Source organism: Phyllobates terribilis, unplaced genomic scaffold, assembly GCF_046119375.1.
Source record: "Phyllobates terribilis strain yellow unplaced genomic scaffold, ASM4611937v1 Scaffold_1__5_contigs__length_1240528914, whole genome shotgun sequence".
Taxonomy (NCBI): Eukaryota; Metazoa; Chordata; class Amphibia; order Anura; family Dendrobatidae; genus Phyllobates; species Phyllobates terribilis.
In genome coordinates, this window is record NW_027362761.1 from 98,511,425 (window position 1) to 98,534,931 (window position 23,507).

Sequence of the window (23,507 nt, forward strand, 5' to 3'; positions counted from 1 at the left end):
AAATAATGAATGACTGAATTAACTGATGCCAGGTCCATCACCACCCATTCCAAAAAGGTACTAAACGTTTCAAACAAAGAACACGAAATTGCACAACCCATTGGCAAACACCTATCCATGTAATATGCCCCATTCCAAAAACAACCTAACAACGGGATGCTATCCGGGTGAACTGGCAGCAACCGAAAAGCCGACTCGATATCCGTCTTGGCTAGCAACGATCCTGACCCATAACGCTGTACCCATCGCACCGCCGCATCAAATGATGTATATTCAACTGAACATAATTCCTGTGCAATGCCATCATTCACCGAGAGCCCCTTCGGGTACGACAAATGCTGAATCAAACGAAACTTATTCAGCTCTTTTTTGGGCACAACCCCCAGTGGTGAAATAATCACTTTGCTGCTAGGTAATACCCGAAACGGTCCCGCCATCCTGCCCAATTCCACCTCCTTAGCCAACTTCACGCTAACCACATCCGGATGAAGGGAAGCCGACGTCAAATTTTTTAGAGAAAAGGGGACCTCGTGCTCAGGAGGAGGGATTCTAAAACCTTCCAAAAACCCATCCGAAATGACCTTAGCCTTCGACTGATCAGGATACCTACTTAGAAAGGGGGCCATCGCGTGAACCCTCACCGGAGTCACCCCTTTGACCGGTACCCACTGTCGGCTTTCCCTTACCCTTCTTAAAGCATTTTGATGCTCCGTGTGAGTTTCCATTACAATGGGAGCACACGTGTTTGAATTTACAGGAGGTCCCGTACTTGCATTGGCCGTCATTAAATTGCCAGCAAGTTCCCACTTCCTTCTTAGTGCTTTGTGCCCCTTGGTTACCTCCCCCTTGTCCTGCTGGTTGGTTACCACTACTGCTGCTCCCGTGAAAGGACTGCCCATACCTCACTGGGGCCATAACCTTCAGCCACAACCCAATGTCCTTTTGATCCCATCTGATCTCAGGGCGGACTGCCTTCCTCTGACGAAATTGCTCGTCATAACGTAACCATGTCTGACCCCCGTAAGTCCTATGAGCCTCCCCAATAGCATCAAGGTAGCAAAACAAACCTGAACAATTATCAGGAGCTTTTTCTCCAATAACGCTAGCCATTATTGCAAAAGCTTGCAACCAATTGACAAACGTCTGTGGAATCAACCTCCACCTACGCTTCTCTTCTTCCTCTTTTTTACTGTCTTCCTTTTTTCCCTTATCCAGGTTAAACTTTTCCAACGGAAGAAGGGAAAAAATTTCGACATACTCGTCCCGCCAAATTTTTTCTTTAACCTCTTTTTTTAAATGCGCCCCCAATGGCCCCTCAAAGCACACGTATACCTCCCCTTTCGCCCTATCATCCAGTTTTATACTATCCGCATTATCCTTTTCTGTCTGCACACACACCGACACCCCAGAAGGTGTCCCAGCTGTACACCCCGCCGACCTGGCCGACTCGCTCCCCACCTGCAACAACGCCGGTTTACTAGGTAGCCAAGCCCCAGCCGGTGACAACCCCTTTGAATGGCCCCCCCGCCGTCTATTCTCGCCAAAATGCGCGACATGCTAACCAACAAATCCCTAAACCCACTTACATCTGACCCACTACCTCCCCTAACATTTTCCCCGCTGGGCCCAGACACCTGCCTATCGCCTACCCCATCCGCTACAGACCCCGCGGGCGACAAACCATACATAGACGCATACTCACGAAGCTGCGCAGGTGCTGTGTCCCCGCCAGCCGTACTCGCCGAGTCCTGATGAGTCCTTGGTTCGTCTTGTTCTTCTCCATAATCCAGTCCGACCGACCCCTGCTGCTCAAGGCCCGCGCCCCTGGCCTCCTCGTCACCAGGGGGGACCCGAGCCCGTGCCGACCTCCCCGCCGTTCGTCCTCCACTCCTCACCGCCGACCGTGCACATCCGCGATTTTTAGACCCGGACTCACCAGCCCGATCCGTGTTGGTCCGTGGATAACTGCCAGGCAAATCCGTGCTGCTGCCCGCCGCTCCATCCCTCTGCCTGGAGAAACTTGAGCCAGGCAGCAGGTCCTGGAATTGGTGCTGCCTGCCCGTGTAGCTCCGCTGCTGTCTGCGCCCTCTGGTCTGTCTGGCAGGCACCCCGACAGGAACGTCGCCAGGTGTGCCTGCCGCGCTGGTGTTCCCTCTGTTCCCCGCTGCAGGATTGCCGCCCTTTTTTCTTTTAAATAACCGGCGTCTTGAATCGCCGCTGGATCTTGGAGCGGGGGGCGTGTCCCTGCGCCCGCCGCTCATTGGCTGTGCGTCCCTCTCGTCTGTCTCCGGGGCCGGAAGTGACGTAGTCCCCATTTCCGGTGAGGCCCCGCCCCCCGGATGATGCGTCTGCGGCCCGGGCCTTGCTTCCGGCGTGGCCTGGGCTCTAGTACTGCGGCGCGCCGACGGGGGAGGCTGCACCACGACGGACCGGGGAACTTCAGTCGCGGACCGCGACCCGATGCAGGGGGAGCCCGCAGACCGGCTGGGCGGATTCCTGCCGCGGCGGGCACGCCGGCAGGGGATTCCGCCGGCATGCTCCCCGGACACAGGGTCCCCTGAGGGGCTCCGCAGCCTGCGCCTGCTGCCCGTACCAACCATCTCCAGGGAAAGCCTCTCGGGGGGCCGCGTCCTCCTGGCCCTTCTTCCGAAACCCGACGGGGATTCTTCCTCCCCGGCATTCCCCAGAAGTCCGGCCAGCTGGGCCTCAAGCCACCCTCCTTGCCTGGATCTGGCAGTCTCCCTCAGCCTGGCGATAAGGGACTCCACGGACTCCATAATAGCGAGAAGAGTGTCCCAGCAATTAAAAGGTAAAATATTTTTTTTTTTTTTTTTTTTTTTATCGGTGCTCCAGAACTTCTCTCAATGGCTTCTTCCCTGGACTGCCCGTTTTCCCGCACTTTTCCCTATTATACCTCTTCCCCCCTTTACCCCACCCCCATCCAAATGCCAGCCCCTCCAAACCTATACCCAATCCCGACCATTGGGATTTAAAAATTGCACCCTCCTGGCCAATCCCGGTCATGTGGGGCTTCCTTCTAGGTTCCCATGCCTCCAGCCCTCTTCTTTATATATACAGCACTCAGCATAAGTGAGTACACCCCTGTATTATCAGTACATTATATATATACAGCGTTCAGCATAAGCGAGTACACCCCCTGTATTCTCAGTATATTATAAATACAGCGCTCAGCATAAGTGAGTACACCCCTGTATTATCAATACATTATATATACAGCGCTCAGCATTAGTGAGTACACCCCTGTATTCTCACTACATTATATATACAGCACTCAGCATAAGTGAGTACACCCCGGTATTATCAGTACATTATATATATACAGCGTTCAGCATAAGCGAGTACACCCCCTGTATTCTCAGTATATTATAAATACAGCGCTCAGCATAAGTGAGTACACCCCTGTATTATCAGTACAGTATATATACAGCGTTCAGCATAAGCGAGTACACCCCTGTATTATCAGTACAGTATATATACAGCGCTCAGCATAAGTGAGTACACCCCTGTATTATCAGTACATTATATATATACAGCGTTCAGCATAAGCGAGTACACCCCCTGTATTCTCAGTATATTATATATACAGCGCTCAGCATAAGTGAGTACACCCCTGTATTATCAGTACATTATATATACAGCGCTCAGCATAAGTGAGTACACCCCTGTATTATCAGTACATTATATATATACAGCGTTCAGCATAAGCGAGTACACTCCTGTATTATCAGTACATTATATATACAGCACTCAGCATAAGTGAGTACACCCCTGTATTATCAGTACAGTATATATACAGTGCTCAGCATAAGTGAGTACACTCCTGTATTATCAGTACATTATATATACAGCACTCAGCATAAGTGAGTACACCCCTGTATTATCAGTGCAGTATATATACAGTGCTCAGCATAAGTGAGTACACTCCTGTATTATCAGTACATTATATATACAGCGCTCAGCATAAGTGAGTACACCCCTGTATTTTCAGTACAGTATATATACAGCGTTCAGCATAAGTGAGTACACCCCTGTATTATCACTACATTATATATACAGCATAAGTGAGTACACCCCTGTATTATCACTACATTATATATACAGCATAAGTGAGTACACCCCTGTATTCTCAGTACATTATATATACAGCACTCAGCATAAGTGAGTACACCCCTGTATTATCACTACATTATATATACAGCACTCAGCATAAGTGAGTACACCCCTGTATTATCAGCACAGTATATATACAGCGCTCAGCATAAGTGAGTACACCCCTGTATTATCAGTACATTATATATATACAGCGTTCAGCATAAGCGAGTACACCCCTGTATTATCAGTACAGTATATATACAGCGTTCAGCATAAGCGAGTACACCCCTGTATTATCAGTACAGTATATATACAGCGCTCAGCATAAGTGAGTACACCCCTGTATTATCAGTACATCATATATATACAGCGTTCAGCATAAGCGAGTACACCCCCTGTATTCTCAGTATATTATATATACAGCGCTCAGCATAAGTGAGTACACCCCTGTATTATCAGTAAATTATATATATACAGCGTTCAGCATAAGCGAGTACACTCCTGTATTATCAGTACATTATATATACAGCACTCAGCATAAGTGAGTACACCCCTGTATTATCAGTGCAGTATATATAGAGTGCTCAGCATAAGTGAGTACACTCCTGTATTATCAGTATATTATATATACAGCACTCAGCATAAGTGAGTACACCCCTGTATTATCAGTACAGTATATATACAGTGCTCAGCATAAGTGAGTACACTCCTGTATTATCAGTACATTATATATACAGCGCTCAGCATAAGTGAGTACACCCCTGTATTATCAGTACAGTATATATACAGTGCTCAGCATAAGTGAGTACACTCCTGTATTATCAGTACATTATATATACAGCGCTCAGCATAAGTGAGTACACCCCCGTATTCTCAGTACAGTATATATACAGCGTGCAGCATAAGTGAGTACACCCCTGTATTATCAGTACATTATATATACAGCACTCAGCATAAGTGAGTACACTCCTGTATTATCAGTACGTTATATATACAGCGCTCAGCATAAGTGAGTACACTCCTGTATTATCAGTACATTATATATACAGCGTTCAGCATAAGTGAGTACACCCCCGTATTCTCAGTACAGTATATATACAGCGTTCAGCATAAGTGAGTACACCCCTGTATTATCAGTACATTATATATACAGCACTCAGCATAAGTGAGTACACCCCTGTATTATCAGTACATTATATATACAGAGCTCAGCATACGTGAGTACACCCCTGTATTATCAGTACATTATATATACAGCACTCAGCATAAGTGAGTACACCCCTGTATTATCAGTACGTTATATATACAGCGCTCAGCATAAGTGAGAACACCCCTGTATTATCAGTACAGTATATATACAGCGCTCAGCATAAGTGAGTACACCCCTGTATTATCAATACATTATATATATACAGCGCTCAGCATAAGTGAGTACACTCCTGTATTATCAGTACATTATATATACAGCACTCAGCATAAGTGAGTACACCCCTGTATTATCAGTACAGTATATATACAGTGCTCAGCATAAGTGAGTACACTCCTGTATTATCAGTACATTATATATATACAGCGCTCAGGATAAGTGAGTACACTCCTGTATTATCAGTACATTACATATACAGCACTCAGCATAAGTGAGTACACCCCTGTATTATCAGTACAGTATATATACAGTGCTCAGCATAAGTGAGTACACTCCTGTATTATCAGTACATTATATATACAGCGCTCAGCATAAGTGTGTACACCCCCGTTTTCTCAGTACAGTATATATACAGCACTCAGCATAAGTGAGTACACCCCTGTATTATCAGTACATTATATATACAGCGTTCAGCATAAGTGAGTACACCCCTGTATTATCAGTACATTATATATACAGGGCTCAGCATAAGTGAGTACACCCCTGTATTATCACTACATTATATATACAGCGCTCAGTATAAGTGAGTACACCTCTGTATTATCAGTACATTATATATACAGCACTCAGCATAAGTGAGTACACCCCTGTATTATCAGTACATTATATATACAGAGCTCAGCATAAGTGAGTACACCCCTGTATTATCAGTACATTATATATACAGCACTCAGCATAAGTGAGTACACCCCTGTATTATCAGTACATTATATATACAGCGCTCAGCATAAGTGAGTACACCCCCGTATTCTCAGTACATTATATATACAGCACTCAGCATCAGTGAGTACACCCCTGTATTATCAGTACATTATATATACAGCACTCAGCATAAGTGAGTACACCCCTGTATTATCAGTACATTATATATACAGCACTCAGCATAAGTGAGTACACCCTGTATTATCAGTACATTATATATACAGCACTCAGCATAAGTGAGTACACCCCTGTATTATCACTACATTATATATACAGCACTCAGCATAAGTGAGTACACCCCTGTCTTATCAATACATTATATATAAAGCGCTCAGCATAAGTGAGTACACCGCCTGTATTATCAGTACATTATTTATACTGCACTCAACATAAGTGAGTACACCCCTGTATTATCAGTACAGTATATATACAGCACTCAACATAAGTGAGTACACCCCTGTATTATCAGTCCATTATATATACAGCACTCAGCATAAGTGAGTACACCCCTGTATTATCAGTACATTATATATACAGCACTCAGCATAAGTGAGTACACCCCTGTATTATCAATACATTATATATAAAGCGCTCAGCATAAGTGACTACACCGCCTGTATTATCAGTACATTATTTATACTGCACTCAACATAAGTGAGTACACCCCTGTATTATCAGTACAGTATATATACAGCACTCAGCATAAGTGAGTACACCCCTGTATTATCAGTACATTATATATACAGTGCTCAGCATAAGTGAGTACACCCCTGTATTATCAGTACATTATATGTACAGTACTCAGCATAAGTGAGTACACCCCTGTATTATCAGTACATTATATATACAGTGCTCAGTATAAGTGAGTACACCCCTGTATTATCAGTACATTATTTATACTGCACTCAACATAAGTGAGTACACCCCTGTATTATCAGTACAGTATATATACAGTGCTCAGCATAAGTGAGTACACCCCTGTATTATCAGTACATTATATATACAGTGCTCAGCATAAGTGAGTACACCCCTGTATTATCACTACATTATATATACAGTGCTCAGCATAAGTGAGTACATCCCCCTGTATTATCAGTACATTATATATACAGTACTCAGTATAAGTGAGTACACCCCTGTATTATCAGTATATTATATATACAGTGCTCAGCATAAGTGAGTACACCCCTGTATTATCAGTACATTATATATACAGTGCTCAGTATAAGTGAGTACACCCCTGTATTATCAGTACATTATTTATACTGCACTCAACATAAGTGAGTACACCCCTGTATTATCAGTACAGTATATATACAGCACTCAGCATAAGTGAGTACACCCTGTATTATCACTACATTATATATACAGCGCTCAGCATAAGTGAGTACACCCCTGTATTATCAGTACATTATATATACAGCGCTCAGTATAAGTGAGTACACCCCTGTATTATCAGTACATTATATATACAGCACTCAGCATAAGTGAGTACACCCCCCTGTATTATCAGTACAGTATATATACAGCACTCAGCATAAGTGAGTACACCCTGTATTATCAGTACATTATATATACAGCGCTCAGCATAAGTGAGTACACCCCTGTATTATCAGTACATTATATATACAGCGCTCAGTATAAGTGAGTACACCCCTGTATTATCAGTACATTATATATACAGCACTCAGCATAAGTGAGTACACCCCCCTGTATTATCAGTATATTATATATACAGCGCTCAGCATAAGTGAGTACACCCCTGTATTATCAGTACATTATATATACAGCGCTCAGCATAAGTGAGTACACCCCTGTATTATCACTACATTATATATACAGCATAAGTGAGTACACCCCTGTATTATCAGTACGTTATATGTACTGCGCTCAGCATAAGTGAGTACACCCCTGTATTCTTAGTATGTTATATATACAGCACTCTGCATAAGTGAGTACACCCCTGTATTCTTAGTATGTTATATATACAGCACTCTGCATAAGTGAGTACACCCCTGTATTATCAGTACAGTATATATACAGCGTTCAGCATAAGTGAGTAGACCCCTGTATTATCAGTACATTATATATACAGCGCTCAGCATAAGTGAGTACACTCCTGTATTATCACTACATTATATATACAGCGCTCAGCATAAGTGAGTACACCCCTGTATTATCAGTACAGTATATATACAGCACTCAGCATAAGTGAGTACACCCCTGTATTATCACTACATTATATATACAGCGCTCAGCATAAGTGAGTACATCCCCCTGTATTCTCAATACATTATATATACAGCGCTCAGCATAAGTGAGTACACCCCTGTATTATCACTACATTATATATACAGCGCTCAGCATAAGTGAGTACACCCCTGTATTATCAGTACATTATATATACAGCACTCAGCATAAGTGAGTACACCCCTGTATTATCAGTATATTATATATACAGCGCTCAGCATAAGTGAGTACACCCCTGTATTATCAGTACATTATATATACAGCACTCAGCATAAGTGAGTACACCCCTGTATTATCAGTACATTATATATACAGCACTCAGCATAAGTGAGTACACCCCTGTATTATCAGTACATTATATATACAGCGCTCAGCATAAGTGAGTACACCCCTGTATTATCAGTACATTATATATACAGCACTCAGCATAAGTGAGTACACCCCTGTATTATCAGTACAGTATATATACAGCGCTCAGCATAAGTGAGTACACCCCTGTATTATCAGTACAGTACATATACAGCACTCAGCATAAGTGAGTACACCCCTGTATTATCAGTACATTATATATACAGCGCTCAGCATAAGTGAGTACACCTCTGTATTATCAGTACATTATATATACAGCGCTCAGCATAAGTGAGTACACCTCCGTATTATCATTACATTATATATACAGCGCTCAGCATAAGTGAGTACACCCCTGTATTATCACTACATTATATATACAACACTCAGCATAAGTGAGTACACCCCTGTATTATCACTACATTATATATACAACACTCAGCATAAGTGAGTACACCCCTGTATTATCAGTACATTATATATACAGCGTTCAGCATAAGTGAGTACACCCCTGTATTATCACTACATTATATATACAGCACTCAGCATAAGTGAGTACACCCCTGTATTATCAGTACATTATATATACAGAGCTCAGTATAAGTGAGTACACCCCTGTATTATCAGTACATTATATATACAGAGCTCAGTATAAGTGAGTACACCCCTGTATTCTCAATACATTATATATACAGCACTCAGCATAAGTGAGTACACCCCTGTATTATCACTACATTATATATACAGCACTCAGCATAAGTGAGTACACCCCTGTATTATCAGTACAGTATATATACAGCGCTCAGCATAAGTGAGTACACCCCTGTATTATCATTACATTATATATACAGCGCTCAGCATAAGTGAGTACACCCCTGTATTATCACTACATTATATATACAGTGCTCAGTATAAGTGAGTACACCCCTGTATTATCAGTACATTATATATACAGAGCTCAGTATAAGTGAGTACACCCCTGTATTATCAGTACATTATATATACAGAGCTCAGTATAAGTGAGTACACCCCTGTATTCTCAATACATTATATATATAGGGCTCAGCATAAGTGAGTACACTCCTGTATTATTACTACATAATATATACAGCACTCAGCATAAGTGAGTACACCCCTGTATTATCAGTACATTATATATACAGCGCTCAGCATAAGTGAGTACACCCCTGTATTATCATTACATTATATATACAGCGCTCAGCATAAGTGAGTACACCCCTGTATTATCACTACATTATATATACAGTGCTCAGTATAAGTGAGTACACCCCTGTATTATCAGTACATTATATATACAGCACTCAGCATAAGTGAGTACACCCCTGTATTATCAGTACAGTATATATACAGCACTCAGCATAAGTGAGTACACCCCTGTATTATCAGTACATTATATATACAGAGCTCAGTATAAGTGAGTACACCCCTGTATTATCAGTACATTATATATACAGAGCTCAGTATAAGTGAGTACACCCCTGTATTCTCAATACATTATATATACAGCACTCAGCATAAGTGAGTACACCCCTGTATTATCACTACATTATATATACAGCACTCAGCATAAGTGAGTACACCCCTGTATTATCAGTACAGTATATATACAGCGCTCACCATAAGTGAGTACACCCCTGTATTATCAGTACATTATATATACAGAGCTCAGTATAAGTGAGTACACCCTGTATTATCAGTACATTATATATACAGGGCTCAGCATAAGTGAGTACACCCCTGTATTATCAGTACATTATATATACAGCGCTCAGCATAAGTGAGTACACCCCTGTATTATCAGTACATTATATATACAGCGCTCTGCATAAGTGAGTACACCCCTGTATTATCAGTACATTATATATACAGTGCTCAGCATAAGTGAATACACCCCTGTATTATCAGTTCATTATATATACAGTGCTCAGCATAAGTGAGTACACCCCTCTATTTTCAGTACATTATATATAGCACTCAGCATAAGTGAGTACACTCCTGTATTATCACTACATTATATATACAGCGCTCAGCATAAGTGAGTACATCCCCCTGTATTCTCAGTACATTATATATAGCACTCAGCATAAGTGAGTACACCCCTGTATTATCACTACATTATATATATAGGGCTCAGCATAAGTGAGTACATCCCCCTGTATTCTCAGTACATTATATATAGCACTCAGCATAAGTGAGTACACCGCCTGTATTATCAGTACATTATATATACAGCACTCAGCATAAGTGAGTACACCCCTGTATTATCAGTACATTATATATACAGGGCTCAGCATAAGTGAGTACACCCCTGTATTATCACTACATTATATATACAGTGCTCAGCATAAGTGAGTACACCCCTGTATTATCACTACATTATATATACAGCGCTCAGAATAAGTGAGTACACCCCTGTATTATCAGTACATTATATATATACAGCGTTCAGCATAAGTGAGTACACCCCTGTATTATCAGTACAGTATATATACAGCACTCAGCATAAGTGAGTACACCCCTGTATTATCAGTACAGTATATATACAGTGCTCAACATAAGTGAGTACACCCTGTATTATCACTACATTATATATATAGGGCTCAGCATAAGTGAGTACATCCCCCTGTATTCTCAGTACATTATATATAGCACTCAGCATAAGTGAGTACATCCCTGTATTATCAGTACATTATATATATACAGCGTTCAGCATAAGTGAGTACACCCCTGTATTATCAGTACAGTATATATACAGCACTCAGCATAAGTGAGTACACCCCTGTATTATCAGTACAGTATATATACAGTGCTCAGCATAAGTGAGTACACCCTGTATTATCACTACATTATATATATAGGGCTCAGCATAAGTGAGTACATCCCCCTGTATTCTCAGTACATTATATATAGCACTCAGCATAAGTGAGTACACCCCTGTATTATCACTACATTATATATATAGGGCTCAGCATAAGTGAGTACACTCCTGTATTATCAGTACATTATATATACAGCACTCAGCATAAGTGAGTACACCCCTGTATTATCAGTACATTATATATACAGCGCTCAGTATAAGTGAGTACACTCCTGTATTATCAGTACATTATATATACAGCACTCAGCATAAGTGAGTACACCCCTGTATTATCAGTACAGTATATATACAGTGCTCAGCTTAAGTGAGTACACCCCTGTATTATCAGTACATTATATATATAGGGCTCAGCATAAGTGAGTACACCCCTGTATTATCAGTACATTATATATACAGCACTCAGCATAAGTGAGTACACTCCTGTATTATCAGTACATTATATATACAGCACTCAGCATAAATGAGTACACCCCTGTATTATCAGTACAGTATATATACAGTGATCAGCATAAGTGAGTACACCCCTGTATTATCAGTACATTATATATACAGTGCTCAGTATAAGTGAGTATACCCCTGTATTATCAGTACATTATATATACAGCGCTCAGCATAAGTGAGTACACCCCTGTATTATCAGTACATTATATATACAGGGCTCAGGATAAGTGAGTACACCCCCTGTATTATCAGTACAGTATATATACAGTGCTCAGCATAAGTGAGTACACTCCTGTATTATCAGTACATTATATATACAGCGCTCAGCATAAGTGAGTACACCCCCGTTTTCTCAGTACAGTATATATACAGCGTTCAGCATAAGTGAGTGCACCCCTGTATTATCAGTACATTATATATACAGCACTCAGCATAAGTGAGTACACCCCTGTATTATCAGTACATTATATATACAGAGCTCAGCATAAGTGAGTACACCCCTGTATTATCAGTACATTATATATACAGCACTCAGCATAAGTGAGTACACCCCTGTATTATCAGTACATTATATATACAGCGCTCAGCATAAGTGAGTACACCCCCGTATTCTCAGTACATTATATATACAGCACTCAGCATAAGTGAGTACACCCCTGTATTATCAGTACATTATATATATAGGGCTCAGCATACGTGAGTACACTCCTGTATTATCAGTACATTATATATACAGCACTCAGCATAAGTGAGTACACCCCTGTATTATCAGTACAGTATATATACAGTGCTCAGCATAAGTGAGTACACTCCTGTATTATCAGTACATTATATATACAGCGCTCAGCATAAGTGAGTACACCCCCGTTTTCTCAGTACAGTATATATACAGTGTTCAGCATAAGTGAGTACACCCCTGTATTATCAGTACATTATATATACAGCACTCAGCATAAGTGAGTACACCCCTGTATTATCAGTACATTATATATACAGAACTCAGCATAAGTGAGTACACCCCTGTATTATCAGTACATTATATATACAGCGCTCAGCATAAGTGAGTACACCCCTGTATTATCAGTACATTATATATACAGCGCTCAGCATAAGTGAGTACACCCCCGTGTTCTCAGTACATTATATATACAGCACTCAGCATAAGTGAGTACACCCCTGTATTATCAGTACATTATATATACAGCACTCAGCATAAGTGAGTACACCCCTGTATTATCAGTACATTATATATACAGCACTCAGCATAAGTGAGTACACCCCTGTATTATCACTACATTATATATACAGCACTCAGCATAAGTGAGTACACCCCTGTATTATCACTACATTATATATACAGCACTCAGCATAAGTGAGTACACCCCTGTCTTATCAATACATTATATATAAAGCGCTCAGCATAAGTGAGTACACCGCCTGTATTATCAGTACATTATTTATACTGCACTCAACATAAGTGAGTACACCCCTGTATTATCAGTACAGTATACATACAGCGCTCAGCATAAGTGAGTACACCCCCCTGTATTCTCAGTACATTTTATATTCACTTCAGTGCACAGCTTAAGTGAGTACACCCCTGTATTATCAGTACAGTATATATACAGCACTCAGCATAAGTGAGTACACCCCTGTATTATCAGTCCATTATATATACAGCACTCAGCATAAGTGAGTACACCCCTGTATTATCAGTACATTATATATACAGCACTCAGCATAAGTGAGTACACCCCTGTATTATCAATACATTATATATAAAGCGCTCAGCATAAGTGAGTACACCCCTGTATTATCAGTACATTATATATACAGAGCTCAGTATAAGTGAGTACACTCCTGTATTATCAGTACATTATATATATACAGCGTTCAGCATAAGTGAGTACACCCCTGTATTATCACTACATTATATATACAGCACTCAGCATAAGTGAGCACACCCCTGTATTATCAGTACAGTATATATACAGCACTCAGCATAAGTGAGTACACCCCTGTATTATCAGTACATTATATATACAGTGTTCAGCATAAGTGAGTACACCCCTGTATTATCAGTACATTATATATACAGTACTCAGTATAAGTGAGTACACCCCTGTATTATCAGTACATTATATATACAGTGCTCAGCATAAGTGAGTACACCCCTGTATTACCAGTACATTTTATATACAGTGCTCAGCATAAGTGAGTACACCCCTGTATTATCAATACAGTATATATATAGCGCTCAGCATAAGTGAGTACACCCCTGTATTATCAGTACATTATATATACAGAGCTCAGCATAAGTGAGTACACTCCTGTATTATCAGTACATTATATATACAGCGCTCAGCATAAGTGAGTACACCCCTGTATTATCAGTACAGTATATATACAGCACTCAGCATAAGTGAGTACACCCTGTATTATCAGTACATTATATATACAGAGCTCAGCATAAGTGAGTACACCCCTGTATTATCAGTACATTATATATACAGCGCTCAGCATAAGTGAGTACATCCCCCTGTATTATCACTACATTATATATACAGCATAAGTGAGTACACCCCTGTATTATCAGTACATTATATATACAGTGCTCAGTATAAGTGAGTGCATCCCTGTATTATCAGTACATTATATATACAGGGCTCAGTATAAGTGAGTACACCCCTGTATTATCAGTACATTATATATACAGCGCTCAGCATAAGTGAGTACACCCCCCTGTATTATCAGTATATTATATATACAGCGCTCAGCATAAGTGAGTACACCCTTGTATTATCAGTACATTTTATATACAGCGCGCAGCATAAGTGAGCACACCCCTGTATTATCACTACATTATATATACAGCATAAGTGAGTACACCCCTGTATTATCAGTACGTTATATGTACTGCGCTCAGCATAAGTGAGTACACCCCTGTATTCTTAGTATGTTATATATACAGCACTCTGCATAAGTGAGTACACCCCTGTATTCTTAGTATGTTATATATGCAGAGCTCAGCATAAGTGAGTACACCCCTGTATTATCAGTACAGAATATATACAGTGCTCAGCATAAGTGAGTACACCCCTGTATTATCACTACATTATATATACAGCATAAGTGAGTACACCCCTGTATTATCAGTACGTTATATGTACTGCGCTCAGCATAAGTGAGTACACCCCTGTATTCTTAGTATGTTATATATACAGCACTCTGCATAAGTGAGTACACCCCTGTATTCTTAGTATGTTATATATGCAGAGCTCAGCATAAGTGAGTACACCCCTGTATTATCAGTACAGTATATATACAGTGCTCAGCATAAGTGAGTACACCCCTGTATTATCAGTACAGTATATGTACTGCGCTCAGCATAAGTGAGTACACCCCTGTATTCTTAGTATGTTATATATACAGCACTCTGCATAAGTGAGTACACCCCTGTATTCTTAGTATGTTATATATGCAGAGCTCAGCATAAGTGAGTACACCCCTGTATTATCAGTACAGTATATATACAGCGTTCAGCATAAGTGAGTACACCCCTGTATTATCAGTACATTATATATACAGCGCTCAGCATAAGTGATAACACCCCTGTATTATCAGTACATTATATATACAGCGCTCTGCATAAGTGAGTACACCCCTGTATTATCAGTACATTATATATACAGCGCTCAGCATAAGTGAGTACACCCCTGTATTATCACTACATTATATATACAGCGCTCAGCATAAGTGAGTACACCCCCGTATTCTCCGTATATTATATATACAGCGCTCAGCATAAGTGAGTACACCCCTGTATTATCAGTACATTATATATACAGTGCTCAGCATAAGTGAGTACACCCCTGTATTATCACTACATTATATATACAGCACTCAGCATAAGTGAGTACACCCCTGTATTATCAGTACAGTATATATACAGTGCTCAGCATAAGTGAGTACATCCCCCTGTATTCTCAGTACATTATATATAGCACTCAGCATAAGTGAGTACACCCCCTGTATTCTCAGTACATTATATATAGCACTCAGCATAAGTGAGTACACCCCTGTATTATCACTACATTATATATATAGGGCTCAGCATAAGTGAGCACATCCCCCTGTATTCTCAGTACATTATATATAGCACTCAGCATAAGTGAGTACACCCCTGTATTATCAGTACATTATATATACAGCACTCAGCATAAGTGAGTACACCCCTGTATTATCAGTACATTATATATATAGGGCTCAGCATAAGTGAGTACACCCCTGTATTATCACTACATTATATATACAGCACTCAGCATAAGTGAGTACACCCCTGTATTATCAGTACAGTATATATACAGTGCTCAGCATAAGTGAGTACATCCCCCTGTATTCTCAGTACATTATATATAGCACTCAGCATAAGTGAGTACACCCCCTGTATTCTCAGTACATTATATATAGCACTCAGCATAAGTGAGTACACCCCTGTATTATCACTACATTATATATATAGGGCTCAGCATAAGTGAGCACATCCCCCTGTATTATCAGTACATTATATATACAGCACTCAGCATAAGTGAGTACACCCCTGTATTATCAGTACATTATATATACAGCACTCAGCATAAGTGAGTACACCCCTGTATTATCAGTACATTATATATATAGGGCTCAGCATAAGTGAGTACACTCCTGTATTATCAGTACATTATATATACAGCACTCAGCATAAGTGAGTACACCCCTGTATTATCAGTACAGTATATATACAGTGCTCAGCATAAGTGAGTACACCCCTGTATTATCAGTACATTATATATACAGCACTCAGCATAAGTGAGTACACCCCTGTATTATCAGTACATTATATATATAGGGCTCAGCATAAGTGAGTACACTCCTGTATTATCAGTACATTATATATACAGCACTCAGCATAAGTGAGTACACTCCTGTATTATCAGTACATTATATATACAGCGCTCAGCATAAGTGAGTAACCCCCGTTTTCTCAGTACAGTATATATACAGCGTTCACCATAAGTGAGTACACCCCTGTATTATCAGTACATTATATATACAGCACTCAGCATAAGTGAGTACACCCCTGTATTATCAGTACATTATATATACAGCGCTCAGCATAAGTGAGTACACTCCTGTATTATCACTACATTATATATACAGAGCTCAGCATAAGTGAGTACACCCCTGTATTATCAGTACATTATATATACAGCACTCAGCATAATTGAGTACACCCCTGTATTATCAGTACATTATATATACAGCGCTCAGCATAAGTGAGTACACCCCCGTATTCTCAGTACATTATATATACAGCACTCAGCATAAGTGAGTACACCCCTGTATTATCAGTACATTATATATACAGCACACAGCATAAGTGAGTACACCCCTGTATTATCAGTACATTATATATACAGCACTCAGCATAAGTGAGTACACCCCTGTATTATCAGTACATTATATATACAGCACTCAGCATAAGTGAGTACACCCCTGTATTATCACTACATTATATATACAGCACTCAGCATAAGTGAGTACACCCCTGTCTTATCAATACATTATATATAAAGCGCTCAGCATAAGTGAGTACACCGCCTGTATTATCAGTACATTATTTATACTGCACTCAACATAAGTGAGTACACCCCTGTATTATCAGTACAGTATATATACAGCGCTCAGCATAAGTGAGTACACCCCCCTGTATTCTCAGTACATTTTATATTCACTTCAGTGCACAGCTTAAGTGAGTACACCCCTGTATTATCAGTACAGTATATATACAGCACTCAGCATAAGTGAGTACACCCCCCTGTATTCTCAATACATTTTATATTCACTTCAGTGCACAGCTTAAGTGAGTACACCCCTGTATTATCAGTACAGTATATATACAGCACTCAGCATAAGTGAGTACACCCCTGTATTATCAGTCCATTATATATACAGCACTCAGCATAAGTGAGTACACCCCTGTATTATCAGTACAGTATATATACAGCGCTCAGCATAAGTGAGTACACCCCCCTGTATTCTCAGTACATTTTATATTCACTTCAGTGCACAGCTTAAGTGAGTACACCCCTGTATTATCAGTACAGTATATATACAGCACTCAGCATAAGTGAGTACACCCCTGTATTATCAGTCCATTATATATACAGCACTCAGCATAAGTGAGTACACCCCTGTATTATCAGTACATTATATATACAGCACTCAGCATAAGTGAGTACACCCCTGTATTATCAATACATTATATATAAAGCGCTCAGCATAAGTGAGTACACCCCTGTATTATCAGTACATTATATATACAGCGCTCAGTATAAGTGAGTACACTCCTGTATTATCAGTACATTATATATATACAGCGTTCAGCATAAGTGAGTACACCCCCCTGTATTATCAGTACATTATTTATACTGCACTCAACATAAGTGAGTACACCCCTGTATTATCAGTACAGTATATATACAGCACTCAGCATAAGTGAGTACACCCCTGTATTATCAGTACATTATATATACAGTGTTCAGCATAAGTGAGTACACCCCTGTATTATCAGTACAGTATATATACAGCACTCAGCATAAGTGAGTACACCCCTGTATTATCAGTCCATTATATATACAGCACTCAGCATAAGTGAGTACACCCCTGTATTATCAGTACATTATATATACAGCACTCAGCATAAGTGAGTACACCCCTGTATTATCAATACATTATATATAAAGCGCTCAGCATAAGTGAGTACACCGCCTGTATTATCAGTACATTATATATACAGCGCTCAGTATAAGTGAGTACACTCCTGTATTATCAGTACATTATATATATACAGCGTTCAGCGTAAGTGAGTACACCCCCCTGTATTATCAGTACATTATTTATACTGCACTCAACATAAGTGAGTACACCCCTGTATTATCAGTACAGTATATATACAGCACTCAGCATAAGTGAGTACACCCCTGTATTATCAGTACATTATATATACAGTGTTCAGCATAAGTGAGTACACCCCTGTATTATCAGTACATTATATATACAGTACTCAGTATAAGTGAGTACACCCCTGTATTATCAGTACATTATATATACAGTGCTCAGCATAAGTGAGTACACCCCTGTATTATCAGTACATTATATATACAGTGCTCAGCATAAGTGAATACACCCCTGTATTATCAGTACATTATATATACAGTGCTCAGTATAAGTGAGTACACCCCTGTATTATCATTACATTATATATACAGTGCTCAGTATAAGTGAGTACACCCCTGTATTATCAGTACATTATTTATACTGCACTCAACATAAGTGAGTACACCCCTGTATTATCAGTACAGTATATATACAGCACTCAGCATAAGTGAGTACACCCCTGTATTATCAGTCCATTATATATACAGCACTCAACATAAGTGAGTACACCCCTGTATTACCAGTACATTTTATATACAGTGCTCAGCATAAGTGAGTACACCCCTGTATTATCAATACAGTATATATACTGCGCTCAGCATAAGTGAGTACACCCCTGTATTATCAGTACATTATATATACAGAGCTCAGCATAAGTGAGTACACCCCTGTATTATCAGTACAGTATATATACAGCACTCAGCATAAGTGAGTACACCCTGTATTATCAGTACATTATATATACAGAGCTCAGCATAAGTGAGTACACCCCTGTATTATCAGTACATTATATATACAGCGCTCAGCATAAGTGAGTACATCCCCCTGTATTATCACTACATTATATATACAGCATAAGTGAGTACACCCTGTATTATCAGTACATTATATATACAGTGCTCAGTATAAGTGAGTACACCCCTGTATTATCAGTACATTATATATACAGCGCTCAGCATAAGTGAGTACACCCCCCTGTATTATCAGTATATTATATATACAGCGCTCAGCATAAGTGAGTACACCCTTGTATTATCAGTACATTTTATATACAGCGCTCAGCGTAAGTGACTACACCCCTGTATTATCACTACATTATATATACAGCATAAGTGAGTACACCGCTGTATTATCAGTACGTTATATGTACTGCGCTCAGCATAAGTGAGTACACCCCTGTATTCTTAGTATGTTATATATACAGCACTCTGCATAAGTGAGTACACCCCTGTATTCTTAGTATGTTATATATGCAGAGCTCAGCATAAGTGAGTACACCCCTGTATTATCAGTACAGTATATATACAGTGCTCAGCGTAAGTGAGTACACCCCTGTTTTATCAGTACAGTATATATACAGCGTTCAGCATAAGTGAGTAGACCCCTGTATTATCAGTACATTATATATACAGCGCTCAGCATAAGTGATAACACCCCTGTATTATCAGTACATTATATATACAGCGCTCTGCATAAGTGAGTACACCCCTGTATTATCAGTACATTATATATACAGCGCTCAGCATAAGTGAGTACACCCCTGTATTATCACTACATTATATATACAGCGCTCAGCATAAGTGAGTACACCCCCGTATTCTCAGTATATTATATATACAGGGCTCAGCATAAGTGAGTACACCCCTGTATTATCAGTACATTATATATACAGTGCTCAGCATAAGTGAGTACACCACTGTATTATCACTACATTATATATACAGCGCTCAGCATAAGTGAGTACACACCTGTATCTCAGTATGTTATATATATAGCACTCAGCATAAGTGAGTACACCCCCCTCTATTCTCAGTACATTATATATACAGCGCTCAGCATAAGTGAGTACACCCCCCTGTATTCTCAGTACATTATATATACAGCGCTCAGCATAAGTGAGTACACCCCTGTATTCTCAGTACATTATATATACAGCGCTCAGTATAAGTGAGTACACCCCTGTATTATCAGTACATTATATATACAGCGCTCAGTATAAGTGAGTACACTCCTGTATTATCAGTACATTATATATATACAGCGTTCAGCGTAAGTGAGTACACCCCCCTGTATTATCAGTACATTATTTATACTGCACTCAACATAAGTGAGTACACCCCTGTATTATCAGTACAGTATATATACAGCACTCAGCATAAGTGAGTACACCCCTGTATTATCAGTACATTATATATACAGTGTTCAGCATAAGTGAGTACACCCCTGTATTATCAGTACATTATATATACAGTACTCAGTATAAGTGAGTACACCCCTGTATTATCAGTACATTATATATACAGTGCTCAGCATAAGTGAGTACACCCCTGTATTATCAGTACATTATATATACAGTGCTCAGCATAAGTGAATACACCCCTGTATTATCAGTACATTATATATACAGTGCTCAGTATAAGTGAGTACACCCCTGTATTATCAGTACATTATATATACAGTGCTCAGTATAAGTGAGTACACCCCTGTATTATCAGTACATTATTTATACTGCACTCAACATAAGTGAGTACACCCCTGTATTATCAGTACAGTATATATACAGCACTCAGCATAAGTGAGTACACCCCTGTATTATCAGTCCATTATATATACAGCACTCAACATAAGTGAGTACACCCCTGTATTACCAGTACATTTTATATACAGTGCTCAGCATAAGTGAGTACACCCCTGTATTATCAATACAGTATATATACAGCGCTCAGCATAAGTGAGTACACCCCTGTATTATCAGTACATTATATATACAGAGCTCAGCATAAGTGAGTACACCCCTGTATTATCAGTACAGTATATATACAGCACTCAGCATAAGTGAGTACACCCTGTATTATCAGTACATTATATATACAGAGCTCAGCATAAGTGAGTACACCCCTGTATTATCAGTACATTATATATACAGCGCTCAGCATAAGTGAGTACATCCCCCTGTATTATCACTACATTATATATACAGCATAAGTGAGTACACCCTGTATTATCAGTACATTATATATACAGTGCTCAGTATAAGTGAGTACACCCCTGTATTATCAGTACATTATATATACAGCGCTCAGCATAAGTGAGTACACCCCCCTGTATTATCAGTATATTATATATACAGCGCTCAGCATAAGTGAGTACACCCTTGTATTATCAGTACATTTTATATACAGCGCTCAGCATAAGTGACTACACCCCTGTATTATCACTACATTATATATACAGCATAAGTGAGTACACCGCTGTATTATCAGTACGTTATATGTACTGCGCTCAGCATAAGTGAGTACACCCCTGTATTCTTAGTATGTTATATATACAGCACTCTGCATAAGTGAGTACACCCCTGTATTCTTAGTATGTTATATATGCAGAGCTCAGCATAAGTGAGTACACCCCTGTATTATCAGTACAGTATATATACAGTGCTCAGCGTAAGTGAGTACACCCCTGTTTTATCAGTACAGTATATATACAGCGTTCAGCATAAGTGAGTAGACCCCTGTATTATCAGTACATTATATATACAGCGCTCAGCATAAGTGATAACACCCCTGTATTATCAGTACATTATATATACAGCGCTCTGCATAAGTGAGTACACCCCTGTATTATCAGTACATTATATATACAGCGCTCAGCATAAGTGAGTACACCCCTGTATTATCACTACATTATATATACAGCGCTCAGCATAAGTGAGTACACCCCCGTATTCTCAGTATATTATATATACAGGGCTCAGCATAAGTGAGTACACCCCTGTATTATCAGTACATTATATATACAGTGCTCAGCATAAGTGAGTACACCACTGTATTATCACTACATTATATATACAGCGCTCAGCATAAGTGAGTACACACCTGTATCTCAGTATGTTATATATATAGCACTCAGCATAAGTGAGTACACCCCCCTCTATTCTCAGTACATTATATATACAGCGCTCAGCATAAGTGAGTACACCCCCCTGTATTCTCAGTACATTATATATACAGCGCTCAGCATAAGTGAGTACACCCCTGTATTCTCAGTACATTATATATACAGCGCTCAGTATAAGTGAGTACACCCCTGTATTATCAGTACATTATATATACAGCACTCAGCATAAGTGAGTACACCCCTGTATTATCACTACATTATATATACAGCGCTCAGCATAAGTGAGTACACCCCTGTATTATCAGTACAGTATATATACAGCACTCAGCATAAGTGAGTACACCCCTGTATTATCACTACATTATAAATACAGCGCTCAGCATAAGTGAGTACATCCCCCTGTATTCTCAATACATTATATATACAGCACTCAGCATAAGTGAGTACACCCCT